At 43.8% G+C, this 19,111-nt stretch overlaps 1 protein-coding gene and 1 pseudogene across 2 annotated transcripts in view; one reads left to right on the top strand and one right to left on the bottom strand.

Moving 5' to 3' along the window:
• ADIPOR2 (adiponectin receptor 2) overlaps window positions 1-8,313 on the bottom strand; it is a 40,210-nt gene extending 31,897 nt beyond the window's left edge. Inside the window, exons 1-2 of one of the 2 annotated variants that reach the window (XM_052639493.1) lie at window positions 8,182-8,237; window positions 6,602-6,654 (exon numbers count right to left, since the gene is read on the bottom strand). The gene's annotated coding sequence lies outside the window, so the exon portion shown is untranslated. Of the gene's footprint in view, window positions 1-6,601; window positions 6,655-8,181 lie in introns of both variants that reach the window. The other variant, XM_052639494.1, reaches the window with a different exon arrangement.
• Window positions 1,522-8,370, top strand: LOC128048255 (protein SDA1 homolog; annotated as a pseudogene).
• Window positions 8,371-19,111: the final 10,741 nt, after the last annotated feature.

The raw sequence follows: 19,111 nt of genomic DNA, 5'->3' as shown, positions 1-19,111 counted from the left end.
AGCTATTTCAAATCCTGAAAGATGATGCTATGAAAGTGCTGCACTCAATATGCCAGCAAGTTTGGAAAACTCAGCAGTGGCCACAGGACTGGAAAAGGTCAGTTTTCATTCCAATTCCAAAGAAAGGCAATGCCAAAGAATGCTCAAACTACCGCACAATTGCACTCATCTCACATGCTAGTAAAGTAATGCTCAAAATTCTCCAAGCCGGGCTTCAGCACTACGAGAACCGTGAACTTCCAGATGTTCAAGCTGGTTTTAGAAAAGGCAGAGGAACCAGAGATCAAATTGCCAACATCCGCTGGATCATGGAAAAAGCAAGAGAGTTCCAGAAAAACATCTATTTCTGCTTTATTGACTACACCAAAGCCTTTGACTGTGTGGATCACAAGAAACTGTGGAAAATTCTGAAAGAGATGGGAATACCAGACCACCTGACCCGCCTCCTGAGAAACCTATGTAACAGTTAGAACTGGACATGGAACAACAGACTGGTTCCAAATAGGAAAAGGAGTACGTCAAGGCTGTATATTGTCACCCTGCTTATTTAACTTCTATGCAGAGTACATCATGAGAAACGCTGGGCTGGAAGAAACACAAGCTGGAATCAAGATTGCCAGGAGAAATATCAATAACCTCAGATATGCAGATGACACCACCCTTATGGCAGAAAGTGAAGAGGAGCTAAAAAGCCTCTTGATGAAAGTGAGAGAGGAGAGTGAAAAAGTTGGCTTAAAGCTCAATGTTCAGAAAAGGAAGATCATGGCATCTGGTCCCATCACTTCATGGGTAATAGATGGGGAAACAGTGGAAACAGTGTCAGACTTTATTTTGGGGGGCTCCCAAATCACTGCAGATGGTGATTGCAGCCATGAAATTAAAAGACGCTTACTTCTTGGAAGGAAAGTTATGACCAACATAGATAGCATATTGAAAGGCAGAGGCATTACTTTGCCAACAAAGGTCCATTTGGTCAGGGCTATGGTTTCCCCAGTGGTCATGTATGGATGTGACAGTTGGACTGTGAAGAATGCTGAACGCCGAAGACTTGATGCTTTTGAATTGTGGTGTTGGAGAAGACTCTTGAGAGTCCCTTGGACTGCAAGGAGATCCAACCAGTCCATTCTAAAGAGAATCAGTCCTGGGTGTTCACTGGAAAGACTGACGCTAAAGCTGAAACTCCTATACTCTGGCCACCTCATGCCAAGAGTTGACTCATTGGAAAAGTCTCTGATGCTGGGAGGTATTGGGGGCAGGAGGAGAAGGGGACGACAGAGGATGAGATGGCTGAATGGCATCACCGACTTGATGGACATGAGTCTGGGTGAACTCTGGGAGTTGGTGATGGACAGGGAGGCCTGGCGTGCTGCAATTCATGGAGTCACAAAGAGTTGGACATGACTGAGCGACTGAACTGAACTGAAAGATATTCTGGCAGCTTCCCAACTTCAGCTAGCCTTTGCCTTCTGTCTGGACACTTACGAGGTCTACCGAAGGCCAGATACCATTTAGGCAGTACACATGCCCCGTACCACATGGCATACTCCAAACCAGGGGTTACATGAAACAACCCCCCTAATTAACCTAGTCCTTTAACTTCCAAAACTGAATATGTCTGTACTTACTAAATAGGTTTGGTTAATTATGTCCTTACAAACAGGTCCTAGGATATTAACCAGTCTTATTTACCTCATTTTAGAAATAAAGGATGATATCGATAATATACACCAAGATGACCAATTCATGCTGTAATTTTTCAAGTTTACATTACACAAAGACTTTGAAAAGGTCATTTTTTAACAAAATTAAAGCACTTCAGTCAGCAGTAGCCCAAAAGAACACAATCTAATTTAGGTTTTAAAAAGAACGTAACATTTACCCACCACTAGACTCTGATGCTGGGAGGGACTGGGGGCAGGAAGAAAAGGGGACGACAGAGGATGAGATGGCTGGATGGCATCACTGACTCGACGGACATGAGTCTGAGTGAACTCTGGGAGTTGGTGATGGACAAGGAGGCCTGGCGTGCTGCGATTCATGGGGTCGCAAAGGGTCGGACACGACTGAGCGACTGAACTGAACTGAACTGAACTGAACTGAACTGAGGACTGCGACAGACACCTATCCTCAACAAGTATATTGTCTACCGGGCAGTCACCCAGATTCTTTTAGCAGGGTTGGCAAAATTACACTGCCTTTCAGGGCTAGACAGGGAATCTAAACAGGTGAGCCGCTCTATCTAAGGGAGAACATACTAGAAAGAACTACTACAGAAAGCTTGGTCTTGCCTAAAGTAACTCTAAACCAACTTCAAACAAAATATATCTCCCAGTGAGAGAGACAGACTACACTGCAAGATATGTTTAACTGCCAATCAGATAAAGATTGAAAAAAAGTTCAAAATGGTATAAAGAATCTAGACTTCAGCCACAGTTCTGACAAGAGTTTACACTTCTGTGACCTTTCTGGGTAGCAGTCTAGTAATATACATCAAAACAAAAAATATGCATTTCCTTCAACCCAGTAACTAGACTCAGAAAGTCACCCTAGGGACTTCCCTAGGGGTCCAGTGGCTAAGACTCCATGATCACAATGCAGGGGGCCCGGGTTTGATCCCTAGTCAGGGAACTAGATCCCACATGCCACAACTAAGAGTTCACATGCTACAACTAAGACCCGGCAGAGTCAAATCAATAAATACTGAAGAAAAAAAGAAGAAAACTACAGAAAGTTGCCCTAAAGAGCCACCAGCATGTAACATTGTACATACAATGCATACATATTAAATTTAAACACTAGACAATCAATTTAAACAATCTAAATACCCAGCAATAGGAAAAACTATTAAATTATGGTGCACACATTCAATAAAATACCAAGAAACTAAAGGATGGAGACCCAGAAGCCATCGTGGACCTTGGTTTTTGAGGACACTGCACGTGTTCAGTCGCTAAGTCATGTCCAACTCTTGCGACCCCATGGACTGCAGCCCACCAAGCTCCTCTGTCCATGGAATTTCCCAGACAATACTGGAGTGGGTTGTCATTTCCTCTTCTGGGGGATCTTCCCGACTCAGGGATCGAACCCATGTCTCCTGCATTGGCAGTCAGATTTCTTTTTTTTTTTTTTTCAAACCACTAAGCCACCTGGGAAGCCCCTTAAACATATTACTATGACCAAGATGCTGCCATCAGTCAACTTCCCAGAGCTACTTCTGGTCACACCTGGAAGAAACACTCCAAGACCCAGCCTGAGCAGGGCTGGCTGCTATTAGTGGTGTGGGTCTTCTGAGAAACGCTCAAAGAAAGTCAGTCTACAGTCAACCTGTCAAGCAGAAATAAACACAAGCTGCCCAGCAACCTATGGCAGTTACAGGATTAATAAAGCAGACCCTCTGGTCTACACTGAGAAGCTTACACAGCGGAATATTCACTGCAAATCCAATGTGGGAGATTTTCAAATTGCAACCAAATAAATCTGGAGAAAGGAATGGCAACCCACTCCAGTATTCTTGCCTGGAGAACTCCATGGACAAAGGAGCCTGGTGAGCTACAGTCCATGGGGTCACAAACAGTCAGACATGACTCACGACTGAGTGACTAATCCACAAACCCAGCAAAGAACTGGCAACGCTGGTGATGTTTATGGCACAGACTGGTCACTGCCACCCAGAACATCCAGACAACTTTCCTCAAGAACCAAGACCTTCTCTCCTACGCTGTCCTGAATGCACACCTCCCAATAACACTGGAAAGTTCTGACCTCACCAAGAACCTCATCAATCCATCAAGGCTGCCAGAGTTCTTTTTTGAACCTCTATGTTGCCATGTAAGCTTCTAAGACTTTGTACACTCATTTTGTGACTGATGAGAAAAAAGGTGCAAAAAACAAGAATAAAGTGAATATGTATTGCAGAATTGCACATACACACGTTAAGAGACAGCAGCACAACTGCAGCCAAGATATCTCTGAAAGTGATGACTAAATTACAGAAGAAACAAGTGAAATGATGCCAAGACCATCAGTCAGTGTTATCACAACTGTAAGCTTCTCTAAGGTCACCGAAGTATGAGTCGCTGCCCTGACATTCTTCCAAGGGCAAGATGAACAAGAACAACAGGGCAAGGGCTTAGAGTGCTAAAGCTGCATGACTTGGGGGAGAGGCTCGGAACACAGGACAAGAATGTTACCAAAGCACCTCAAAACCAGAAGAAAAAAGTTACAAGTGTTAACTTCTCAATGATCCATTCAGTTCATGAGCCCCAAGGATTTGCAGTTGAAGCAGTTACAAGGAAACTTCTGAAGAGTTACAAGGAAACTTCTGAAGTGAAGATACTGTTCATGAACTTCATCTCCAGACTGGCAAGAATTCACAAGCTCTTTCTGTCCCATTGTGCACAGGTTTCTTTCTGCAGCAACGCCAAGAGGAGGAACCGGACCCTTCTGTTTGCATTACCTACTTCTCTGCACGTGGTAGTCCCAGAGACCACTGAGGTGCTGCTCAGGACCACGCCACCCATTCTGTCATGACAAGAACTCTGGGTAACTCATGACAGGAGGAAGTAATGCCCTGAGAGAGGTAACAGCTCAATGACTGAAAACCTTCCTGAAGACTTGGCCCAGTATAAAATACACTCTTGACCTCTCCTAGAACTCTGATTCAGTTCTTCTGAAAACTGAATCCTCAGATATCACAGAAGGAACTCCAGGGTAAGCCTACAGAGGTCTCAATAAAATCAAGGGTGCAAGAATATGGAGACTTAGGTGCTAAAGATTACATTCCAGGAACTGAACTTCTGAAAGCTGAGGAACAGAACGCTGAGAATCATCCGGATAGGTGGGGAAATACCAGGCTCAGTGAGGAGGAAGCTGATGTAAATGGGGGCTGTGCACCACTCCCTTGATGAAGAACAGCTAGAAATCTCCAAAAAACTGAACAAGCTTCATGGAAGAGCCAGAATGTCCAGTCCAAAAGTAAGTGCTTCTTCAGAGAAGAGCAGCTGGTGCTACAGGATAAATTTCTGAAAAACGGAAAAAGCAGTAACTTCCAAGCAAATTTTCCGTTCCAGGGAAAATGCTAAACTTGTGTTATTAATCTGAATACTAGTGAATTAAGATTGTTCATTTGCATTTAAAAGTCCAGAAGCACTATTTTTTGAAAATCACCCCCAAAAAAGTACACTTGCTGAACAATGACTGGTTTGATCCCACTTTAAAAACTCTGCAATACAAAAATGAATCCTAATATGCAGATTTTAATTAACAATGAAGCAACATTGGTTTATCAATTATAATATAGTATGTTAATGCAAGATGTTATTAATAAGGAAAAATGGAGTGTGGGTGATATGAGAACTTTCTCTACTAGCCACACAATTTCTATAAATCTAAAACTGCTCTAATGAAGTCTATTAATTTTTGTAAAACCTGCATGTGTTAGATGCATTTGCAAATAAACATTTGCATATGCAAAGAGAGAGGGAAAGCTCTATATCAAACTTGTTAGCAGTCGTTTCCTACAGAGTGAGGAGCACAAGGAAGAATTTTTACATTATGTATCTCTCAACTGTCTAAAAACTTACTACAGTGACCAAGTAGCACATTGAGGGCCTGGGCGCTGAAACCAGACTGTGTGCGCTCAGTCGCTCAGTCGAGTCCGACTCTATGTGACCCGATGGACTGCAGCCCGCCAGGCTCCTCTGTCCATGGGGATTTTCCAGGGAATTCTACTGGAGTGGGTTGCCAGGCCCTCCTCCAGGGGATACTCCCAACCCAGGGATCGAACTCAGGTCTTCTGTATTGCAGGCAGATTCTTTATTGACTGAGCCACCAGGAAACCAGACTGCGTGGACTCAAACCCCAGCTCCATCATTAACTAGCTGACCAATTCAGGCAGCTAATCTCTCACTGCCTCCAGTCCCCTCACGTGCAAGTAGCGACAATAGTTTGTGTACCTGTACTGAGCTGCTGCAGGCATTAAATGACTCACTACCTGTATCATGTAGACTGGAAAACTATCTGGTCCATAGTAAATGCTCAATAAATAGTGTCCACTGCCAATAAGCATCTATTGTGTTCAATAAATAGTGTCCACCACCAATAAGCATCTATTATGCCTCATTTTTTAAAAAAACCTTGATTGGTAAGACAAACAAGGAAAACTTGGTTCATCAAGCCCCTTCTAGTGAAATCTTCAATACAGAAAAATACAATGTATTCAATTGCCAAATGAGTATTTAACAGACTGCAAACCAATATTTGGCAACATAAGCCCATTTACATAGAAATAATCACTAATAGATTCTACAAGGATAATCATAAAAACAAACCCCTGATTTGTGCTGTGACTTTTGCTGTGATCCTATTTACTTTTTCCTTTACATTTTTCTGACTCATTTTAACTTTCCACATTGAATATGTGTTGTTTTTAATAGAGTAAAGGAGTTGGCAAACATTTTCTTTCGAAGGCCAGATAGTAAATATGTTTACCGTTTACAGGCCATAAAGGTCTCTGTCCTAACTACTCAAATCGCACCACAAAAGCAACAGACAAAACCTAAATGAGAGCATATGGCTATGTCCCATTGCAAATTTAACTTACAAAAACAGGCAGCGGGTAGGACATTGCCCACAAGCTGTCAAGTTTGCTCACCCCTGAAATAAAGAGGAAAACAAAACTGTGCTCATTTTGGAAAACAAAAAGAAAGCGCATCTGCTAAACTGACACTATTGATTAGGGGGAAGGGACTTGTTCATTTATTAATATACACAAGAGTAGGGACAAAAAAATCAACTTTTTTATTTAGGCTCTGGGAATCTTCCTCTCATCCTTAGTGCCCCAGTAAGAGAAAGCTTGCTAAGGAGCCTGAAGTCTGAATGGGAACACATACTAGTAGCTAGGCAATTACAAACACAGGCAAAAAGAAATACCTTTCGTATTTAAATCGATTTGAAATTTCTTCAAATGTCATATTAATTCACCACCAGTGGCTGCCACCACAGGGCCTGAAGTCCCAACTAACTGATGAAAGGATTTTGGTTTTGGATCAGGACAGTCAGCACGGAAAAATTTATGAGAAGAGATGAAAACATCTATGGACAACTACCAGCACTAGAAGTGAAAATTCTGAGATAAACATGAGTGAAAAGAATCAGGAATGAACCATCTATGAAAGTCTAACAGAATTACAGTCAGAGGGTGGTAAGACGAGACACGCAAGTGGCCTTTGGTAGGACACTTCAAACTTCAAAAAGTTTCTGATCTCCGCCCCAGAAATAAAGCTTTGGGTTGGAAGAAACTATTCTCAACATTTCACTTGGGAAGCAAACTGAAATGTTATGACAGATTTCTCAGAGTTTTAAAAGGTTTCTTTGGAGGATGGACGAAGGGCTGCTTTGGGAGGAGATGCGAGGGGAACAACCCAGGGCTGAGGAGTCCAGAGTCTAAACATAAAGACGTTAGCAGACCCCTCTGCTTAAAAAACACGCTGACCCTGCACCACAGTCCGCGTGCCGGGTACGAACGCGGCGGGACCGGTGCACCTTTCTACCCGGCGACCTCGCCAAATTGTCAAGCCCCAGCGGCGAACGAAAACAAGGTCCAGAGCCAGGGGCGCCCACAGCGAGCTCCGGCACAGACGCCCAGGCCCGCCGGAGCCGGTGAGCAGCCGCCTCGAGGGGCGACATCGACACACCGGGCCCAGGACCCGGTCCGGCCAAGCCGCCTGCGCGCGGGCAAACGCCGGTGAGGGGTCTCCCCGCAGCAAAAGCCGGATCGGGGCCCAAGCGGAGCCCACCTCGGAGTGCGGCCAGCGGAAACCCGGAAGGGTGACCCGGGGCCCAGCGGACTCGGGGCTGGGAAGGGAACAGGACCGAAGGAAACCGGGGACCCAGGGCCGGGGGAGCCGTGGCTGAAGGGAACCCGGGGCGGCGGGACTCAGGACTGAGGAGATCCGAGGCTGGGGGAACCAGACTGCAGGGAGCGGAGGCTGAGAAGATCCCGGGGCTGAGAGGATCCCGGCGGAGGGGGCCGGGGACTGAGGGCGCCGGCCCGGGAGTCGGAGCAGAGAACCGACTAGTGCGCTCCTCGCCCGCCGCGCTGCCGGGACACCTGCCCTCAGCCCTCGCCCCCGCCAGTCCAGCCTCCCTCCCTAGTACCGCGCTCCCATTCGAGAACCTCACCAGAGCTCGCCGCCGCCTCACCGCACGTCTCGAGCTCCTCGGAACCGCGGCTGCTGGGAGCCCAGAGGAGCGGAGGTGGCGCCGCTGCCGCCGCCGCCGCCGCCGCCGCCGCCGCGACCCAGCGTCCGGGAGGCTCCTACAGCTGCCGCCGCCGTGACGCTAATCACACGAGGCGGCCCTAGCCAATGAGAAGGCGCCTCGTGCGCAGCCGCACTGGTCGAAGCCGGAAGCGCCCCTTGGCCGCTCCCGGACCTGGAGCAGCTTGGGTGGGTCGGGAATCTAGAGGGAGGCGCCGAGCACCCGGGGACACGGAAGTCCCTTAGCTGCCCTCCCACCGGAAACGGGAGCATGTGCAGCGGAAGAGGCGTGGCCGCCGCTCTGGACGCTTCCCGGTTTCTATGGATACGGCCCGCAAGCCGCGGGCGGAACCGAAACGAGGGATTGCTAGACACAGTCGGAGGCGGCTTCAGACCTAAAAGTGAAGCGTCTTGCGGCAAGACAACAGCGATTGCTTTTTATTACCTCACGGAGACACTACCATTTGTGCCTCACGACTTCCAGAAAACGAATGTGAGCCCGCTCCTCTTAAAAGTATAAAATTCAGAGCGATTCTAAAGATGTTTCAGTGTAATAGCAGGTCAGAAACTAATTCATCAATACCGTGTCCATTTGCCCAAAACGATTTATTTTCTACTTGTTTCAACTGAGCTTTAACTTCTTTAAACCCAAAATCTGCTTACATACTTATCCAATACAAAACAAAGTGTAGAAGTTGGCCGGTGTAGAACATGTTTTCTTCACATTCCGTGGTCTGAAGAGGTTATTGCCTTAACTGTCAAAAATCTTGTTATACTAATTAAAGGAAAGCCATAAGCTTTCAAGGACGCCCATGCCCCAGGCTTGTCCATCCTGAAACGGAGTGGCACCTTGTGAGGCTCCCAGGCATGGAGGCCTCGTTTTTATGTCCCCCATTTCTTGTAAGCAAGACTCTACCCTCCACGTCCTTCTGGAGTTCCAAAGGGCAGATTTGAACAGTTGCTAATCAAGGGAGGAGACGCCAAGAAACCACCTGAGGCAAGATTAAAGGGACCAGAGGAGCTTAGCTAGATTAGGAGACCACGTGAGACCCTGCAGGGCTTCCCTCCTAGCTCAATCGGCAAAGAATCTGCTTGCAATGCTCGAGACGCAGGTTTGATTCCTGGGTCAGGAAGATCCCCTGGAGAAGGAAAGGGCAACCCACTCCAGTATTCTTGCCTGGAGAATCCCATGGACAGAGGAGCCTGGCAGGCTATACAGTCCATGGGGTTGCAAGAGTCTGACACACTTAACCACCACCACTATGAGATCCTGTACACACCCTAATCTTGTCAACAACCCCCACCCTTGGGAAATATTGCGGTATAAATGCATGCATGCTCAGTCATATCTGACTCTTTGCGGCCCCCTTGACTGTACCCTGCCAGGCTCTTCTAAAACTCCTTATCAAATCCTCCTGGGTAAGAGGACTCTCACCCAACTATGCTGGCACCCTGATCTTAAACTTCGAGCCTTCAGAACTATGAAAAATAAACTTATGTTGTTTATAAGCTTAAAAAAAAAAAGCTTCCTGGGTAGGGACACATTTTTTCAAGGCCTGCTATATCTGCTTTTGCCTCGCAAGATAATAAAGCTATCCTTTTCTACTTCACCCAAAACTCTGCTTCTGAGATTCAATTCCCCACTGGGGTACAGAGAAGCTGAGCTTTCAGCATCACTCCCTGGGACCATACCAAGAGAAAAAACAAAGGAAGCTGGAAAAGGGTCACAGATCTCATATCAAAAGACCTAGGGTCTGATACATAAGGGAAAATGTTTATAATAGAGAACTTTTCAGCCTGGAAATATAAAATCTTAAACGTGATTAAAGTTACTAAAATCAGAAAAAGCATGAATAAGATGATCTTAATACTAGTATTTTAGAATACTGGTATTAAGTCCGCCCAGGTAAGCTTGAAAAAAGCCAACAAGGACTTCCCTGGTGGCTCAGTGGTAAAGAATCTGCCTGCCAACGCAGGAGATACAGATTCGATCCCTGGTCTGGAATGACCCCCACACACCAAGGAACAACTAAGCCCGTGTGCCACAACTACTGAGACTGTGCTCTGGAGCCCAGGAGCTGCAACTACCAAGCCCTGGAGCCCATGCTCTGCAATAAGAAAAGCCACCGCAATGAGAAGTGTGTGCATCACAGCTAAAGAGTAGCCCCTGCTCTCCACAGCTAGAGAAAGAGCTCCCGAGGCCAGGAAGATCCAGCACAGCCAATAATAAAGTACATAAATAAATAAAAATGTTTTTAAAAAGCAGACAACCTTATACTACAGCACCTCAGAAACAACACCAGTGTGTCTGCAGAGCAAGTTTGACTTACAGAAGGCAAAGAGAACTGGGGCCTCAGGCTCAGTGAGAGGTCTGCTGAGGACGACAGAGCTACATAAAGACTAGATTGTTCAAAGACTTCAAACTTTGTCTGTATCCTTCTCTAGGTGATTTTGTTTTGACAAACCAAAGCACTTTACTCTGGAGCAGTCCTTGCCCTGCTGAAACACGTGAGAAAGAGCCTTATCATTTTCCCCCCAAGATTTACCTCCCATTCTGTCATTATGGTCCCGCCCCCAGATCACCTCTGCCAGTTCCTGATGCCTCCCAAAGATGAAACAAACCCCACCATTTCTTCAGAATGCTCACACCTTCTCAGTCAGTGAAGACATTGTCACCACCCCCAACCTGAAGGACTGGCTTCACCCATATCTCTTACCTAAAGGTCACCATTAACTGTCCCAAAGCAGATTTTTCAGATCTCTCTTGCCAAATGTCCTTCAGTTCCTAATCTTTGTATATTGTCTTCTAAGTGGCCGTGCAAAAACCAAGGGGAATTCAATCAAATTCTGCATCCTCCAGCGTCAGCTGCATCTCTAGAACGTGGGTTCCCTCCATCCTGAAGGTGTCCCACTTCTCCATAGGAGGGTGGAGTACTTCCTCTCAGCAACACCCAGGAAAGAGTCCCTTCCACCCCCACTCCCCATCCTAGTCACTGGTGACCCAACACTGCCCAGCAGCACAGCTAGTCGGATGTGGTCATCTGTACAATGACCAGATGCTGCTGACAGAGAGGTGCGTCACTGGGTAACACTCATAATCCAGGTGCGGTCACTCCATGACGAGGAAATGGCGCAGCTGAAATGGTGACAATGGGCTTGCTCTGAGGACAGCCTCAGCCTGCATTGTGATCTGCAGGTCAATAGCCAATGAGAACTGAGGAGGTCCCCAAAGTGAGCAGCAAGTGAAGGTGCAGCTTTCAAATTCTGCATAAAGAAAATACTCTAGACCTCACAGTGAATTTAACTTTGTGATCCCAATTGGGTTTTGGTTTTTTCTTTCGGGGGGTGGGGGGGAGCGAGGTTTGTTTCCTTCTCCAATAAAGAAAAGAGAAATTATTTCATTTATTATTTTTTAATCAAAGCAATTGCTATTTTTAAGAGAAAAAAAGGCAAATTATTCTACTAGTGACAATAAAAATTAGCAGTGTTCTTCGAAAGAACTGTTCAAAGTCTACATCTTTTCCAAAAAGAAAAACTACAAAAGGAAATTTACAGCTTCATTATTACAAAATACCTAAAACCAACCTAAACTTTTCTTTTCTCTTCCAGTATCTCTAAGCTTTTGAAAGATAAACATCAGAACTAAGGGGGAAAAAAATCTGGACAAAGTGGGAAATGGACCATAAAAAAGAGAAACCAGGAAAAAAAGAGCAAGAAATGTCAAACCATCCCTTGTGTTTGTCTCATATATGTTGTAGAAAAGAGAAAATTTATTTATACCCTCTTAAGTTCTATGGTGGGCCTAAGGAGTAAACAGAGATAAGACATTCACAGGAGAAAAACTTACAAATTTAATATTTTTACATGTACACAGGAGTCTTCAGAAAGAAAATGAAGACATGAGAACGTCGTAGAGTCAAAAGCTTATATTCCTTTTTACATAACAAAATATTGTGGTGATGCCACAAGACAAAGGGGCTTTGGTGAGGGGCAGTAAATTGGGGTGACCCAACAGTGCCCTGCAGCACAGCTAGTTGGATGTCGTTATCTGTACAAATTGGGGCACAATACCTAGGAAATATGCTGCAGGAACTCATGAAAGATCAGGCTCACTCTGGTGGGGTTCTCAGTACAGGTCCATTTTGGTTTAGGTCAGCTCCCAGTCTAAGGAGATTCTTCAGAGTCATCACGTTGTACACTGTAAACTTATACAAAGTTTAATGTCAATATCTCTCAAGAAAACTGGGAGACAGAAAAATAAAAGAATGTTTTCCTCCTGTTGTAAGGAGGTACCTTTTTCATGGGAACTGTTAGGACCTAAATGGGGAGGGTTGGGACTTCCCTGGCTGTCCAGCAGTTAAGATTCCTCACTCCCAATGCAGGAGGCATGAGTTCGATCCCTGGTCGGGGAACTAAGATCCCACATGCCAACCAGTGTGGCCAAACAAATTTTAAAAGTAAATTTTTTTAAGAAGAAGAAGAAAAGAAAGGGGAAGGGAGCATAAAGAGCCCTCCCTGTATCCTGTATCCCAATTGTCCTCAGCTCGCAATAATAAATACACCAAAGAGGCATACTTTGGAGTTATGTATTCAGGGCCTCTTCAGTGTAGAACCAACAGTCAAAAGCAGGCAGCTAATCAGACTTTGAAGCATTGGGATTCAATGCTGTTAACTGCTTTGAAACTAATTTACAGTAGAATTAGAGAGAAATACATCAATATCTGTATTCTGGCTTGTTATTCAGTCACTGAGTTGTGTCCAACTCTTTGTGACCCTGTGGACTGAAGCACAACAGGCTTCTGAGTTCTTCACTGTCTCCCAGAGTTTGCTCAACAAACTCATGTCCCTTGAGTTGATGATGCTGTCCAACCATCTCATCCTCTGTCGTCCCCTTCTCCTTTTGCCTTCTTCTCCTTTTCTAGAATCAGAGTCTTTTCCAGTGAGTCAGCATCAGGTGGCCAAAGTACTGGAGCTTCAGCTTCAGCATCAATTGTTATTCTGGCTTAATTGTAATTAAACTGATCTCAAATACCTACACTGATTTAAAAAAAAATCACATTCATCTTAGATTTTCAAGTTTCCAAGGAATCCATTTCAAATGCTCAGAAAAACATCACAACACCCTAAACTCTCATTTGTGCCACATGGTGGTCATGTTTAAAACTGAGGATAGACAGCAGTATAAACATTCTGGTAATCGTGTAAATTACATTAGCAACTTCTCAAGCACAGGTTAGGTAACATGGCTCTGGGGAAGCAGCATCATTACCAGTGAGCTGCTGACTCACTGCTCAGCTGTGGCCCATGTGTTAGCTCTTGCTAAGCTTTGTATCATCACCAATGAAAAGAAGATGCTTGCTACTACATTTTTTTTAATGGACAGAAAGAAAACACACAGCTTTCTGGATGTGCTTGACACTGGGGAGAGGTAGAAGATAGGTCTGAGAACTAAGAAGGCTTCACTTTTATCAGTAATATTTCATTTCTTCTACATGAAAAAAGCTAAAGCAGATGACAAAAGTGTTTAACATTTATTAATCCTGGGTGCTGTTGTCTATTAGCGTCTTTTCAGAATATCTTTCATAGTTCGTTAAAATAGGCTTTTAAAATAAAATGTTAAGATAGGGAAAGATTAAAGGCAAGAGGAGAAGAGAGTGGCAGAGGATGAGATGGTTAGATAGCATCACCGACTCAATGTACCTGAACTTGAGCAAACTGGGGGAGATAGTGGAGGATGGGGGAGCCTGGCATGCTGCAGTCCATGGGGTCCCAAAGAGTTGGACATGACTTAGCAACTGAACAATTACAAAATAGGCTTTATTGAAATATATTTTACATACAATAACATGCACCAGTTTTTTGTGTACAAAAGGATTCCCCCATCAAGTTAATGAACATACCAAAACCTCATGTATTTACTTTTCTTTTTTTGGTGAGAACTTGAAGCTCTACTCTCTGATTAAATTTCGATTATACAATTTAGGGACTTTGCTGGTTGATCCAGTGGTTAATATTCTGCCTTTCCAACGCAGGGGATATTGGAAGGAGAACTGAGATCCCACATGCCACAGAGTGCGACCAAAATAAAATAGTGTACTCAGATTTGGTAATGTCGATGAAAACTTAATCAGTCGATCTAAGAAAAACATTGGAAAATTTATTCCAGACGAATTTGAAGAGCATCTGAGAAAGCTCTGAGAACTGTCCCTCCCACTAGAAGTCAAGACATAACTTATTTAAGACATTTTTGAGACAGAGGGCTGTACATTAAATGACATACTATTGAGAGTTTACCTATTCCAGATTGAAGTGCCGTCGTGGTGGCTCATGTGACCCTTTACCAGATCAAGAAGGAATGTTATCTTTTAAGGAGTTAACTATTGGTACAGGGAGAATGTTGCTGTTTATGGCTGAGCAGGTATTTCTGCTTATAGGGGAGGTTCAGGTGATGCCTGAAGCAGACACATGATGCACAGTGAGGAGAGGTGAGGTCAAGGGGCAGATCATTTTATGTTTAAATTTTTTCTTATCTTCTCATAAATATGAGTTTTATTTTTATTGTAACTTGAAACTTCAGTCTTGCAAAATTAAATTATGGGAATTCATTGAGAAGCTGTCTCCCGGGCTATCATTCTCACTGGAACACTGAATAAATGCTACTGTACTCACAGCTCACATTTTGCACTTGTTTCCAGTCCACAGTTAGAACCATCTCATTATAGTTTTAATTTGCCTTTTCCTGATGACAAATGACATTGAAACTTTATTGCGTACTTACTGGCCATTCTTTTCTTTCCCAATGTGTCCATTCAAATTAACATCTTTTGCCTGTTTAAAAAAAATAGATTGTCTTCCTCCTTATTATTGAATTGTAACAGTTCTTTGCTTACGAGTCCTTTGCTAAAATAAACAGCAAGCAGAAATTTTTTTCTTAAAGTTCTAGGGTTAAGTCTGAAATGCAGTACTTGGATGCAATCTCAAAAATGGCAGAATGATCTCTGTTCGTCTCCAAGGCAAACCATTCAATATCACAGTTATCCAAGTCTATGCCCCAACCAGTAAAGCTGAAGAAGCTGAAGTTGAACGGTTTTATGAAGTCCTACAAGATCTTTTAGAACTAACACCCAAAAAAGATGTCCTTTTCATTACAGGGGACTGGATGCAAAAGTAGGAAGTCAAGAAACACCTGGAGTAACAAGCAAATTTGGCCTTGGAATGCGGAATAAGCAGTGCAAAGACTAATAGAGTTTTGCCAAGAAAATGCACTGGTCATAGCAAACATCCTCTTCCAACAACACAAGAGAAGACTCTACACATGGACATCACCAGATGGTCAACACCGAAATCAGATTGATTATATTCTTTGCAGCCAAAGATGGAGAAGCTCTATTCAGTCAACAAAAACAAGACCAGGAGCTGACTGTGGCTCAGATCATGAGCTCCTTATTGCCAAATTCAGACTTAAATTGAAGAAAGTAGGGAAAACCACTAGACCATTCAGGTATGACCTAAATCAAATCCCTTATGATTATACAGTGGAAGTGAGAAATAGATTTAAGGGTCTAGATCTGATAGATAGAGTGCCTGATTAACTATGGACTGAGGTTCGTGACATTGTACAGGAGGCAGGGATCAAGACCATCCCCATGGAAAAGAAATGCAAAAAAGCAAAATGGCTGTCTGGGGAGGGCTTACAAATAGCTGTGAAAAGAAGAGAAGCGAAAAGCAAAGGAGAAAAGGAAAGATATAAGCATCTGAATGCAGAGTTCCAAAGAATAGCAAGAAGAGATAAGAAAGCCTTCTTCAGCGATCAATGCAAAGAAATAGAGGAAAACAACAGAATGGGAAAGACTAGAGATCTCTTCAAGAAAATTAGAGATACCAAGGGAACATTTCATGCAAAGATGGGCTCGATAAAGGACAGAAATGGTCTGGACCTAACAGAAGCAGAAGATATTAAGAAGAGGTGGCATGAATACACGGAAGAACTGTACAAAAAAGATCTTCATGACCTGGATAATCATGATGATGTGATCACTAATCTAGAGCCAGATATCTTGGAATGTGAAGTCAAGTGGGCCTTAGAAAGCATCACTACGAACAAAGCTAGTGGAGGTGATGGAATTCCAGTTGAGTTGTTTCAAATCCTGAAAGATGATGCTGTGAAAGTCCTGCACTCCATATGCCAGCAAGTTTGGAAAACTCAGCAGTGGCCACAGGACTGGAAAAGGTCAGTTTTCATTCCAATTCCAAAGAAAGGCAATGCCAAAGAATGCTCAAACTACCACACAATTGCACTCATCTCACATGCTAGTAAAGTAATGCTCAAAATTCTCCAAGCCAGGCTTCAGCAATACGTGAACCGTGAACTCCCTGATGTTCAAGCTGGTTTTAGAAAAGGCAGAGGAACCAGAGATCAAATTGCCAACATCCGCTGGATCATGGAAAAAGCAAGACAGTTCCAGAAAAACATCTATTTCTGCTTTATTGACTATGCCAAAGCCTTTGACTGTGTGGATCACAAGAAACTGTGGAAAATTCTGAAAGAGATGGGAATACCAGACCATCTGACCTGCCTCTTGAGGAATCTGTATGCAGGTCAGGAAGCAACAGTTAGAACTGGACATGGAACAACAGACTGGTTCCAAATAGGAAAAGGAGTATGTCAAGGCTGTATATTGTCACCCTGCTTATTTAACTTATATGCAGAGTACATCATGAGAAATGCTGGACTGGAAGAAACACAAGCTGGAATCAAGATTGCCGGGAGAAATATCAATAACCTCAGATATGCAGATGACACCACCCTTATGGCAGAAAGTGAAGAGGAGCTAAAAAGCCTCTTGATGAAAGTAAAAGAGGAGAGTGAAAAAGTTGGCTTAAAGCTCAACATTCAGAAAACGAAGATCATGGCATCTGGTCCCATCACTTCATGGGAAATAGATGGGGAAACAGTAGAAACAGTGTCAGACTTTATTTTTTTGGGCTCCAAAATCACTGCAGATGGTGACTGCAGCCATGAAATTAAAAGACACTTACACCTTGCAAGAAAAGTTATGACCAAACTAGATAGTATATTCAAAAGCAGAGAGATTACTTTGCTAAGGTCCGTCAGTCAAGGCTATGGTTTTTCCTGTGGTCATGTATGGATGTGAGAGTTGGACTGTGAAGAAGGCTGAGCGCCAAAGAACTGATGCTTTTGAACTGTGGTGTTGGAGAAGACTCTTGAGGGTCCCTTGGACTGCAAGGAGATCCAACCAGTCCATTCTGAAGGAGATCAGTCCTGGGTGTTCTTTGGAAGGAATGATGCTAAAGCTGAAGCTCCAGTACTTTGGCCACCTCATGCGAAGAGTTGACTCATTGGAAAAGACTCTGATGCTGGAAGGGATTGGGGGCAGGAGGAGAAGGGGACGACAGAGGATGAGATGGCTGGATGGCATCACGGACTCGATGGACGTGAATCCGAGTGAACTCCGGGAGATGGTGATGGACAGGGAGGCCTGGCGTGCTGTGATTCATGGGGTCGCAAAGAGTCGGACACGACTGAGCTGAACTGAACTGAACTGAGGGTTATATAATATTTCGGTTACAAAGGGCTGTTTACATGTAGTCTCTCATTTGCTGTGAGAATGCAAATTGAAAAAAAAAATTTTAATAACCATAAACACATAGTAACAATGTTTTGTGTTAGAAGGTACAGAAACAAACCAAAAACAAAACAAAACAAAACAGGAAATGGAGGTGAAAATCAATAAAGAAAAAATTAGTTTCATAAGTAATTTAGAAGCAGACATTGGTTTAAAGTCTGTTTTTTTCTTAAGGAAAAATTCAAGACAGCATCTGTTCTGCTTAGCAGCTCCTTAAGCAATCATCCCCCACGCAGAAAGCTGTGAACCAAAAAAAAAAGAGCATTTGTTGCACTAAACTTTAAAATCTGTAATACAAAGTAGTTCATGAGCTATATGCATAATATGTGCTAAGTCACTTCAGTTATGTCCAACTCTTGTGACTTCATAGACTGTAGCCTGCCAGGCTTCTCTGTCCATTTGATTTCCTTAGGCAAGAATGGAGTGGGTTGCCATGTCCTCCTACAGGGGATCTTCCCTACCCATGCCTCTTACGTCTCCTGCCTTGGCAGGCAGGTTCTTTACCACTAGAGCCATAAAAAACTTTGCTAACCTTCAAATGTCTTGACTTTAAATGTTTGACTGTGTAGATCACAACAAACTGTGGAAAATTCTTCAAGAAATGGGAATACCAGACCACCTGACCTGCCTCCAGAGAAATCTGTATGCAGGTCAAGAAGCAACAGTTAGAACCGGACATGGAAAAACAGACTGGCTCCAAATTGGGAAAGGAGTACATCAAGGCTGTATATTGTCACCCTGCTTATTTAGCTTATATGCAGAGTACATCATGCTAAATGCTGGGCTGGATGAAGCGCAAGCTGGAATCAAGAATACCAAAAGAAATACCAAGAACCTCAGATATGCAGATGACACCACCCTCATGGCAATAAGCGAAGAGGAATTAAAGAGCCCTTGATGAAAGTGAAAGAGGAGAGTGAAAAAGCTGGCTTAAAACTCAACATTCATAAAACTAAGATCATGGCATCTGGCCCTATCACTTCATGGCAAATAGATGGAGAAACAATGGAAACCATGAGAGACTTTGTTTTCTTGGACTCCAAAGTCACTGCAGATGGTGACTGCAGCCATGAAGTTACAAGACGCTTACTCCTTAGAAGAAAAGCTATGACCAACCTAGACAGCATAGTAAAAAGTAGAGACATTACTTTGCTGGCAAAGGTCTATCTAGTCAAATTTATGGTTTTTCCAGTGGTCACATATGGA

Source organism: Budorcas taxicolor, chromosome 5 (genome assembly GCF_023091745.1).
Source record: "Budorcas taxicolor isolate Tak-1 chromosome 5, Takin1.1, whole genome shotgun sequence".
In the NCBI taxonomy this organism is placed as follows: domain Eukaryota; kingdom Metazoa; phylum Chordata; class Mammalia; order Artiodactyla; family Bovidae; genus Budorcas; species Budorcas taxicolor.
Note: the sequence above shows the minus strand (reverse complement) of the source record. Positions and strands in the feature narration are given on the sequence as shown.